Source organism: Palaemon carinicauda, chromosome 12 (assembly GCF_036898095.1).
Source record: "Palaemon carinicauda isolate YSFRI2023 chromosome 12, ASM3689809v2, whole genome shotgun sequence".
Lineage (NCBI taxonomy): Eukaryota > Metazoa > Arthropoda > Malacostraca > Decapoda > Palaemonidae > Palaemon > Palaemon carinicauda.
The window spans coordinates 68,557,904-68,570,403 of record NC_090736.1 but is presented as its reverse complement, the minus strand read 5'-3'; the positions used below and the strand labels follow the sequence as shown (position 1 = coordinate 68,570,403).

At 33.5% G+C, this 12,500-nt stretch overlaps 1 pseudogene; it reads left to right on the top strand.

Moving 5' to 3' along the window:
• The window catches only part of LOC137650878 (neuronal acetylcholine receptor subunit alpha-10-like), a 248,864-nt pseudogene that overhangs the window by 223,814 nt on the left and 12,550 nt on the right, over positions 1–12,500 (top strand).

Here is a 12,500-nt window from a genome sequence, read left to right as displayed (position 1 = left end):
ACCGTAGCTCATGAGAAGTTATAGCTCGTTTAAACATGTGTTATGAGGAGCTGTAGTCATTCGTATGTGTGCTGTGAGAAGTTATAACATGTTTGTACATGTGTTGTAAAAAAACCGTAGCTCATTCGTATTTGTGTTGTAAGAAGTTATAGCTCGTTTATACATGTGCTATGGAAAGCTGTAATCATTGGTATATGTGTTGTGAGAAGTTATAGCTCATTTGTCCATGTGTTGTGAGAAACCGTAACTCATTCATATTTGTCGTGAGAAGTTGTAGTTTGTTTATACATCTGTTATAAGAATCTTTAGTCATTCGTATGTGTGCTGTGAGAAGTTGTAGCTCGTTTGTACATGTATTGTGAGAAACCGTAACGCATTCGTTTGTGTCGTGAGAAGTTGTAACTTGTTTATACATATGTTATGAGAAGCTGTAGTCATTTGTATATGTGCTGTGAGAAGTTGTAGTTCATTTGTAAATGTTATGAGAAACCGCAGCTCGTTCGTATACGGGTCGTGAGAAGCTGTAGCTCGTTTTTACATGTGTTATGAGAAGCTGTAGCCATTCATATGTGTGCTATGAGAAGTTGTAGCTCGTTTGTACATGTATTGTGAGAAACCTTAACTTGTTCGTATGTGTGTCGTGAGAAGTCATAGCTCGTTCATGAGTGTCCTGAGAAGTTTTAGCTCATTTGTATACGTGTTATGAGAAACTGTAGCTCATTCGTATATGTGTTGTGAGAAGTTGTAGCTCGTTTATATATGTGTTGTGAGAATCTGTAAGCATTTGTGTGTGTGCTGTGAGAAGTTGTAGTCATTTTTATGTGTGCTTTGAGAAGTTGTGAGGAGTTTAAAATTTCTTCGGAATATTAATTTTAAAGGGTGGAGTAATGAAACTGACCCCGGGTCAAAAAGAAATACATATTATCATATACTGACTTCGTAAAAACTTTGTATTAAGAACAATACGTTGTACCGGAAGATTCAGGTCTTAGATCGTAAGACGTTTAAAGTGACAAAGGTTTTTAATGATGGAAATTTGATGGGAAATTCGAAATCTAAAGGACTGGTGGCCTCAAGAAATCTGAAAACATGGTCAAAATATTGCTGAATGATTAGGTTGCATTGATAATTTTGATGATTTGATTGTCATATGTACCTTCGATGGTATTAGAAATTAGTAACGGATTTAGATGTTGCAAAATGTGTTTGTGAAACATGTATAAATTTTATAGCGTCGTGTTTCAAATATATAAGAATAAGTAATAAAAGAATAGTTCCTTATAAGCAGAGTTCTGCGAACCAGACTAAACTAATACAATAAATAACTAAGTTTCGAAGGCTGCTATGTCAAATTAAAAAAAAAAAAAAAAAAACTCTTTATACAAGCACTGTAGGCCAAATGTGGTTGCATATTGTTAACGCTAATATGGTGAACATGAATTCGTGTCTTCTTGTTTACTTAAGCTCAAGTCTAATCTGGATGCAAAGGTTAGTGCATCAAGTGAGTGGAAATCGAGAGGTAAAGAGATCGTTTTAACTATTAATAACACATAAATACATATCTACAGATATATCTAACACATATGTATATGCTATCAGAAGGGAGACTTTACTAATTTACAACGATAGAGGGCAAAGAAAGTTTTCTTTAAATTGATTAATCTTGAATCACCGACACACACAGACACACGTACACACATAATAAGTATATATATATATATATATATATATATATATATATATATATATATATATATATATATATATATATATATGTGTGTGTGTGTGTGTGTGTGAGTGTGTGTGTGGGCATTTATGATAAATTTTGCCCATTTACACGTGGTTTTCATATTCAAATAAGCCATATAATTTGATACATTAGTGTCTGTATTCTCTTACCGACCTCGGGATCAGAGCCCTAGGCGGAACCATTCAGAGACAATAGCTTCTGACCGGCTAGGAATCGAGCCCTGGTCCAGGAAACTTGTAACAACAGTGACATACCACTCAGTCATGAAGAAAGATGAAAGTCAAAGATAATTCTTTTATACTTATACTTGTCGAATTCAGGTTTTTTTGTATATACCATGTATGGGCGGAGTTAATTACAGTGGGCAGTGGTCATCTCCATAGAAGGCGTTCTTTTTAACAATTCTGCATCTCTATTGGCTTCCTCAAAAACGCCCACTTCGATCACGCCATGGAAGCTTCTAGAAGAAATTCCTGATGCAATCCGGGCCACGTGTTAAGTCGTAACAAAAGGACAGCACGTGTCTTTCCATGATGACTTATATCCTAAACAAGGATTTCCCTCAAGCTCGGTTTCTCAAAATATGCTGACTCCACTAATTAAGACGATGACATCTTGGTCAAACAGAACAGTTTCCTTATCACGGCAGGCGCTCTCGGCGAGGCTTGGTTTACTTCCAAAATGCTGATGAAAATGAAGAGATGACAGGATTGCCCAAAATCTCGTCTCGCCTCGCTGCTCACACTGGGAATAGATATTTTTGTCTTTTAAACTTCTCCCTTTAAAGGTATTATGTCTAACCATGACATGTGTGTATATATATATATATATATATATATATATATATATATATATATATATATATATATATATATAAATATATATATATATATATATGTATATATATGTATATATATATATATATATATATATATATATATATATATATATATATATATATATATATATATATTCGATAAGTATAAGTATAGAAGAATTATCTTTAACTTTTATCTTTCTTCATGGCTAAGTGGTATATCACTGTTGTTACAAGTTTCCTGGACCAGGGCTCGATTCCTGGCCGGTCAGAAGCTATTGTTTCTCAGTGGTTCCGCCTGGGGCTCTGATCCCGAGGTCGGTAGGAGAATACAGACACTAATATATCAAAATATATGGCTTATTTTAATATGAAAACCACGTGTAAATGGGAAAAATTTATTATAAATACACACACACACACAAACACACACACACACACATATATATATATATATAGATAGATAGATAGATAGATAGATATTATATGTATGTATATATATATACATATATATATGTATATATATATATATATATATATATATATATATATATATATACATACATATAGATAGATAGATAACATATGTACATATAGACACATACTACATATATACATATATATATATATATATATATATATATATATATATATATATATATATATATATATATGTGTGTGTGTATATATATATGTCTATATATATACATATTTATATATATATATATATATAAATATAGACATATATATATATATATATATATATATATATATATATATATATATATATATATATATATATATATATATACATTTATATACATATATAATGTATGTGTACATGCATATATATTTTTATCATACATGAAGATATCCTTAGGATAGAAAGCACAAATATCTGAAAATAATCTTCAAAGGTAAAGGTACATAGAAAATTCAAGACACTCCTAATGCTGCAAGGTACCTTCTTTATTGTGTATTTAGGATATTATTCAATCGTCTTATATGTAAATTTTAGAATTTTGGTGAAAAATTAAATATTTCATCATTAATCATTTCTGCTATCACTGATCATAAAATATTTAATAATTTTTTTTTTTATATTAATTACTGAAATGAATCAGTTTGAACAAATGCTTATTTTAGTAAAATAATCCTCAGATTTAATCATATCCGTCAATAATTGTCTTTATGTTACATCTGATACTTATTTCGAATGAGTACAGACTGTCTTCATGCAAAATCAATCACTCGGTAATTGTATAACTTTACATCCAATGCCTATTGCTTTCTGAGACCCAGACTTCTGAAAAATCAATTAGTCTTTGTTGATTGTATGAGAGGCCAAAGTTACAATGAACTCTAATCATTCCCTTGATCGAATTAATGTCAATTTCCAAGCAATAAGGAGAGGAAATTTCGAAAAGTTAGAAATGAAATTACCTTAGGAAGTTCTATCATTTTTATACAGCTTTAGGGTTGTGGTGGCCGATGTGGTAACATCCCTGACTGGTAAACGCCAGACTGAGGGTCTAGTCCCGCTGAAACTCGTTAGTTTCTTTGGCTTCTGTAACCTCACCATCCGTTTGCGTTAAGGATGGGTGTTTGTGGGAGCCTTTAGGTCTATCTGCTTAGTCATCAGCAGCCCTCCTTGATCCTAGCTTGGGTGGAGAGGGGGCTTGGGCTCTGATCATATATATGTATGGTCAGTCCTGCTTTGATAGGGCAATGTCACTCTCCCTTGCCTCTGCCATTCATGAGCGGCCTTTAAACCTTTAAACTAGCTACAACAGTAAAGAACAGAGATTAGACATGATTGTTATTAACATATCATTTAGGAGGGTTATTCTTTTCTTCATTATACGGGATTATTTGATTTGATTCAGTAATTGAGATAAGTTGGTGATTCAGTTGTCGTTTTACTCACAGCCAAAGCAAAAGTGCATAATGCAATCATAGATATGAATATTACATTTCCGAGTATTTTCAATTATTTTTGTTCGAATATTCTCGTTTGGAATTACCAATAAACGTTTGGTCGTCTATTTTTCCTGTAATGCATGCTATAGTTTCACGTGAAGCTAAAGAACAAAAAAAAACATACCAAAAACTGAGTTGGGTAAATCTTTTGTTTTTATGAGCGTCCTAACTTTATTCTGTACCTATTTCGGTTTTTGCTGGTTTTATCATTTTAATTTTTAGTCATAGTTGGTAATCTCAATTTTGAAATATGAATTTATTCTAACATTACATGTAGCAATGCCCAGAGTGGCCGCTATGATTTTTTTTGTAAACTCATTTATGTTAGATTATCATCAATTTCTCTATACTTTTTATTTTTATTTATTTATTTTTTCTGGAAGTGATGAATGATTTGTAACATACAGTCTCACCTAAGTACATACTATACTGATTGTACTATACATATAAGGGTAAGGGAGATGTGCATGAGTGTTGTAATTCAAGAGGTATTAGTTTGTTGAGTGTAGTTGGAAAAGTGTATGGTAGAGTACTGATTAATAGGATTAAGGATAAAACAGAGAATGCAATCTGGGAAGTACAGGGGGGTTTTAGAAGAGGTAGGGGTTGTATGAATCAGATTTTTACAGTTAGGCAGATATGCGAGAAATATTTAGCAAAAGGTAAGGAGGTGTATGTTGCGTTTATGGATCTGGAGAAAGCATATGATAGAGTTGATAGGGAAGCAATGTGGAATGTGATGAGGTTATATGGAGTTGGTGGAAGGTTGTTGCAAGCAGTGAAAAGTTTCTACAAAGGTAGTAAAGCATGTGTTAGAATAGGAAATGAAGTGAGCGATTGGTTTCCGGTGAGAGTGGGGCTGAGACAGGGATGTGTGATGTCGCCGTGGTTGTTTAACTTGTATGTTGATGGAGTGGTGAGAGAGGTGAATGCTCGAGTGCTTGGACGAGGATTAAAACTGGTAGACGAGAATGATCATGAATGGGAGGTAAATCAGTTGTTGTTTGCGGATGATACTGTACTGGTAGCAGACACAGAAGAGAAGCTTGTCCGACTAGTGACAGAATTTGGAAGGGTGTGTGAGAGAAGGAAGTTGAGAGTTAATGTGGGTAAGAGTAAGGTTATGAGATGTACGAGAAGGGAAGGTGGTGCAAGGTTGAATGTCATGTTGAATGGAGAGTTACTTGAGGAGGTGGATCAGTTTAAGTACTTGGGGTCTGTTGTTGCAGCAAATGGTGGAGTGGAAGCAGATGTACGTCAGAGAGTGAATGAAGGTTGCAAAGTGTTGGGGGCAGTTAAGGGAGTAGTAAAAAATAGAGGGTTGGGCATGAATGTAAAGAGAGTTCTATATGAGAAAGTGATTGTACCAACTGTGATGTATGGATCGGAGTTGTGGGGAATGAAAGTGATGGAGAGACAGAAATTGAATGTGTTTGAGATGAAGTGTCTGAGGAGTATGACTGGTGTATCTCGAGTAGATAGGGTCAGGAACGAGGTGGTGAGGGTGAGAACGGGTGTGAGAAATGAGTTAGCGGCTAGAGTGGATATGAATGTATTGAGGTGGTTTGGCCATGTTGAGAGAATGGAGAATGGCTGTCTGCTAAAGAAGGTGATGAATGCAAGAGTTGATGGGAGAAGTACAAGAGGAAGGCCAAGGTTTGGGTGGATGGATGGTGTGAAGAAAGCTCTGGGTGATAGGAGGATAGATGTAAGAGAGGCAAGAGAGCGTGCTAGAAATAGGAATGAATGGCGAGCGATTGTGACGCAGTTCCGGTAGGCCCTGCTGCTTCCTTCGGTGCCTTAGATGACCGCGGAGGTAGCAGCAGTAGGGGACTCAGCAGTATGAAGCTTCATCTGTGGTGGAAATGTGGGAGGTTGGGCTGTGGCACCCTAGCAGTACCAGCTGAACTCGGCTGAGTCCCTGGTTAGGCTGGAGGAACATAGAGAGTAGAGGTCCCCTTTTTTGTTTTGTTCTTGTTGATGTCGGCTACCCCCCAAAATTGGGGGAAGTGCCTTTGGTATATGGATGGACTATACATATTACTCTTCAAAGAATATTTACTGAAATAATCAACATTAATCTCAATAGCAAATACTTAAGCTCTTTCTTTAGCTTTTGAAGTGGAAACTGCAATGACATCTGGATTTAAAACATTCCCCTCATGGATATACTATGGAGTGACAATCTGTCTGGTTAGCTTCGCCTCGGGGATGTCCGTGCTAACCTTAAACATCCACCACCGAGGAGTTCGGGGGACCGAGGTTCCGCATATCATCAAGAAGATCGTCTTGGGGGGATTGTCCAAGCTGGTCTTCCTGCACTTCGAAACCCCCGTTATGACACAGGAGGAAAAAAACGTCTTGCTTAATGGAAGTTACTCAAAGTATTTCATGTCCTACTGGCGGACTTTTAGTTTTATTGTATAGAGTGTGTGTATATAAATATATATATATATATATATATATATATATATATATATATATATATATATATATATATATATATATATATATATATATATATATATATATATATCTTGGACATAAAATGCAATAGCATATGCTGTGTCAACTAGGAATATATATATATATATATATATATATATATATATATATATATATATATATATATATATGTATATATATGTATATATATATATATATATATATATATATATATATATATATATATATGTGTGTGTGTGTGTATGTATAAATACATATATACTATATATATATATATATATATATATATATATATATATGAATATATATGTATATATATATATATATATATATATATATATATATATATATATACAGTATATATATATATATATATATATATATATATATATATATATATATATATATATATATATATATACAGTATACATATATATTAATATATATATATATATATATATATATATATGTGTGTGTGTGTGTGTGTGTGTGTATGTATATAGGTGCGTGTGTTTATGTATGTAACAAAAAAGATTTACTGTTATCTACACAGATTTTCTAAGAATAAATCTTACTAACAATAGCGGCATAGTAATCCAATGACTAGTGCATTAACATGAGGAAAAGGCTTTCGGAAATACACCTGAGAGAGCCTTATTGCCTTAATCTATGTTTGGGGTCCCCCCAGGTCCTTCAGTATATCCACCAGAGAGTTGCTTGTGCATCATCCGGTGTATTTTGTATCTTCCAGTCTTGTATGGTCTGGGATTCATCTTAGGTGTTTATCGAGCTTATTCTTAAATACATCTACGCTCACTCTTGATATGTTTCTTAGATGAGCTGGCACCGCATTAAGTAGTCGCTGCATTATCGATGTTGGTGCGTAGTGGATAAATGTCCTGTGTGCTTTCCTTAGTTTTCCTGGTATAGTTTTGGGCACTATTAATCTACCTCGGCTTGCTCTTTCTGATATTTTTAGCTCCATGATGTTTTCAGTAATTCCTTCGATTTATTTCCATGCTTGTATTATCATGTAGCATTCGCTTCTCCTTTCTAGACTGTATAGTTTTAAAAATTACAGTCTCTCCCAGTAGTCAAGGTCCTTAACTTCTTCTATTCTAGCAGTAAAGGACCTTTGTACACCCTCTATTTGTGCAATATCCTTTTGGTAGTGTGGGTACCATATCACATTGCAGTACTTGAGTGTACTACATACATAAGTTTTATACAGCATGATCATGTGTTCAGCTTTTCTTGTTTTAAAGTGACTGAATATCCTTCCCATTTTTGCTTTACATTTAGCCAACAGTGTTGCTATTTGGTCGTTGCATAACATATTCCTGTTTAACATTACACCAAGGTCTTTAATTGCTTCCTTGTTTGTGATTGTCTCGTTATTAGGTCCCCTATATGCATTTGCCATTCTTTCCGTTTCCATAATTTATTGATTCGAATTTATCGGAGTTAAATACCATCCTATTTATCTCCGTCCATTCATATATTTTGTTTATATCTCTTTGTAATGAGTTCCTATCTTCATCAAAAGTAATTTATCTACTTATTCTTGTGTCATCGACGAAACTTCTCACTACACAGTCTTTAACATTACAGTCGATATCTGAGATCATAATAACAAATAGCAGTGCAGCTGATACCGTACCCTATGGCATGCCAGATAATACCTGAGCTTCTTTTGATTTCTCGTTATTTGCAACCACCTCTGTTTTCATTTTTGTAGAAATTCTTCTATCCATTTTCCTATCTTTCCCTCAATATTATGCCTTCTCATTTTTTTCTCTAATATATTATGGTCTACCTTGTCAAAGCCTTTTGCAAAATCTAGATATACCACATCTGGGTCTTTTTCATTTATCATATTTTTACATGTTTTCAAAGTGTGCTATCAGTTGTGTTTGAGTACTTTTTCCGGGCACAAAACCGTGCTGACCTATATCAAATAAATTATTTTTAACCAAATGATTTATTATTCTCTTTTTTATTACCCTTTCATACACATTCATAATATGTAATGTTAGACTAACTGGTATATAATTGCTTGCGTCTAGTCTAGATCCACTTTTGAAAATAGGGGTTATATATGCTAATTTATTTTTAACATATATCTCGCTCATATCTACACTTTGTCTTAGCAGTATTGCAAGCGGCTTCGCGATAGTGTGTGCAGTTTTTATAACAAAATAGCTGGAACTCCATCTGGCCCGGCCGCTGATCCATTTTTAATTTCGCTTATAGCCTTGACAATATCTGCTTCATTAATATCTATATCTGTTAGATATTCACTATTTTCTTCTCTCATTTCTATTTCATTATTCTCATTCGCATTTCTTGGCGTGAATTCACTCTTATACAGTATTTTTCTGCTAATATATTGCATATTTCCTTTTTTTATTCGTTAACCGTCCTTCCATTCTTGGAGGGCCTATTTCTAATCTCCCTTTATTCTTCTTTTTTGCATAGGAGTAAAGTACTTTGGGGTTTTTCTTGATATTTTGAAGTGTCCTTTCTTCTAAGTCCCTTTTTTCATTTTCTTTCGATCGTATAATCTTTTTTCTGCTTTTTCTGTCTTACTTTTTATTTTCATCATTTTCCATACATTTTTTTCTTTTGCAAGATTTTTCTTCCACTTTCTAATTTTCTGAAATAAGATCCTTCTGTCTCTCGGTATGCATGTCTGATGTTTATTTATTATTATTATTTTTTTTTTGGTACACATTTTCAACAATTTTCTCCAGTATTTTGTATAATATATCCGTATTTACCTGTATATTATCACTTACTAATACATTTTTCTAATCTTTGTTCAATTCTTCATTTATTTCTACCATTTTATATTCTCACCATAGAAATTATATTTTCCATATCCTTCTCACCGTTTTGTGCTTTGTTCATCTCTTTGTTCACTTGCTTTGGAATGGACAATTATTTCTATGACATTGTGGTCTGAAATTCCCGTGTTATACACTATTATATTTTTATCATAATGCACCTCATTCACAAATCCTAAATCTAGGAAATTGTCCTTTCTTGTTGGAATGTGGTTTATTTGTTGCATATTATGTTCTAATAGCATATAATGAAGCTTTTAAAACTGTCTCTTTATCTTCTGCATTACTATTACTCTCTTTTTTATATGTATATATACAACCACTTTCTTCTATCCGTTCTTTCCAATCCACGAAAGGGAAGTTAAAATCTCCGGATAGGAGTATATTCCAGTCTTTATTGTTTCTACATATATCATCTATTTTTTTTTATTATTATGTCAAACTTCTTAGTATTTGGGGGTCTGTAGACTACAATATTCACTAATTTTTCATATTCAAATTCTACTGCAATGAATTCACATTCTGTGTTGCTGTATTTTTCACATACTTTTCCTTGATTTATGTCTCTACCATATATTGCAGTTACCCCTTGATTCCTATTTGTTCTGTGTGATCTACATGTATGGAAACCCTTTATCTGGTCGCCACTGCCAGTCTCTTGGGAATACCATGTTTCACTTATATTTAACATATCTATTATTTCAATTTGGGTTAGTTCTTCTAAGAACTCTATTTTCCTTTTTGAGTTACTAGTGACTAAACCCTGTGCATTCATCACTATTATGGTTTGTGTTTCATCCCCATTATTTGATATTAGTAATAATATGGATTCTCCCACGTTTCCTTCCTGTTCTGATATGATGTTCTTTTCTTCATTTCCAGGAATTCTGCCATTAAAAAAATCCAACTTTTCTCTTATATTTGCTCTTTACCCTTCATATTTATTTTTGTGTGTATACATGCAATTATCCCCGTATATGCACCAACCCCTGGCATTATAGATGCATTCTTTGTAGTTGGGATCTAATAGTGCATATTTGGGTTGAAAGGCATCATATCTTGGGCCCTTTTGTGCATAGTGCGGTATATACTCGGCTTGTTTTTTTTTGTTTCATTTTTTGTATCATTTTTGCTTTCATTTTTCTTTTTTGTTTGCTGAGTTTTCTAACTTTCATTCATGGTTGCAGAGTGAGAGAGAGAGAGAGAGAGAGAGAGAGAGAGAGAGAGAGAGAGAGAGAGAGAGAGAGAGAGAGAGAGAGAGAGAGAGCATAGTGCTGAAAAATAAATTCAAAGGTTAGCTTACATTTCTTTTCGACAAGTCCAGTATTCAATCCCCGCTCAAGGCTTGATAACTTCAATGATAAACTCAAGCCTACAGTCCATGTTTGCATGGGCCCATAGGTCTACTTAGTTGGACATTAGTAACCATTGCCTGGTCCTCCCTGGTCTTTATTTGGGTGGAGAGAGGTCAGGTAAATAAATGATCCTGATCGAACGTTTTCCTGTCGACATAAAACAGTGAATGAAAGTAAATAGATAATAACAAAATTTGCCATAAATAGTTATTACAACTGCATTATAATAGGAATAAAAATTATGTATGATAATACCCTACAGTAGTATTCAAGAAATACTGAAAAAAAATAGAAATTAAATTTATGAGGAATAAAGTTGATAATATCGGCTATATTTCCTTTAAAAAAACTGGATATTTTCCGCTAGACTGCAAAGATTAATGAATACCTGTGTAGAGTGTTGCCGGTCTAGGCATGTTGAAAACCCCCAGAGAACTCCTTGTAGGGAAAAAGCTGTGGACCAAAATGGTTGAATATTGAAAGTAGATGGGATTAGAAGGGTGGAATTCAGTGGGGAAACAAAAATGTAGGGAATTGTTTGGAAAGAAATGTTTGCAGTTATGACAAAAGGATGTGGAGTATGTTGATGTATCCTCTTGCAATACCAGCAAATAGATTAACATGTTACGTATGTAACTCGACAGATTACATTCTATGTAAAGTTTGTAACCAGGGGTATTACACGCTTGTAATGGAGCAGTAAAAATAGAATGTAATATTAATCTAATAAAAGAGTTAAGGGATGCGTAATACTGGGGCGATGTCTAATATGAATGATATGGAGATTTTTCTTCAAAATATTCTTCAGGATAAATGAAAAGAAGAAAACTGTGAATAAATAAGTGGGAAATACAATGATTAATCATAGGTTGAACAAATTATTCTTGCGGATTAAAATTATAAAATATAACTACTATAGTGATTCACAGTTATTTGTGAAATTTCAAAATACTGTACAGAGAAGCAAAAGATGGAGCCTCACACGTTGGAGTTTATCGAAGAAACCAACTGCTGAAAGATATGGGAGGAAGGAGAAGAAATAAACATTTCATTCCTTGAGAATAAAATAGACCCGAGAGTTATGATTGAAAATATCCCAGGAGAGGAGGAAGAAAATTATTTTCTGATTGCATGGAGAATATGAACACTTGGCTGATAGATCCAAAAATTTCTTTTTTTAATTATCCCTAAAAAATTGCTTTACTAAAATGATAGATTGAAGGGATGAGATTTGACATAAGATAATACCACAGAAGAGAAGGAATATACAAATATATGATGATAAG